The following is a 446-nucleotide window of genomic DNA, read 5'->3' as shown; positions in this document are numbered from 1 at the left end:
ATTTTATTGAAATATAATTTATGTTCAGTGAAATACATAAATTAAAGTGACATGAGTCAATGCATTTTTTTTTTCAGTGTTCCCTCCCCTCCCCTTCTACCCCTGGTAACCAAGAAAGTAAGTTTCCTTCCCTATATAAACCTTTCCTTGACTTTTTACGATAATGAACTAATACCGTATATGTCCTTCTGTGAATGACTTATTTCATTCTGCATAATGTCCTCGATGTTCATCCATGTTATGTGGTGTTTCACAGATTCTACGTTATTCTCTAGTGTTGCATTAGTATTCCATTGTGTGTATGTATCATAGTTTGGTTATCCATTCTTCTGTTGGTGCGTACCTAGGTTGTTTCTGTCTTTTTGCTACTGTAAATAGGGCTGTGATGAACATGGGTGTGCATATATCTGTTCTTGTCCTGGCTCTCACTTCTTTAGAATATATAC

This window comes from Orycteropus afer, unplaced genomic scaffold (assembly GCF_000298275.1).
Source record: "Orycteropus afer afer isolate SDZICR_OR568_19922 unplaced genomic scaffold, OryAfe1.0 scaffold00452, whole genome shotgun sequence".
Lineage (NCBI taxonomy): Eukaryota > Metazoa > Chordata > Mammalia > Tubulidentata > Orycteropodidae > Orycteropus > Orycteropus afer.
Note: the sequence above shows the minus strand (reverse complement) of the source record.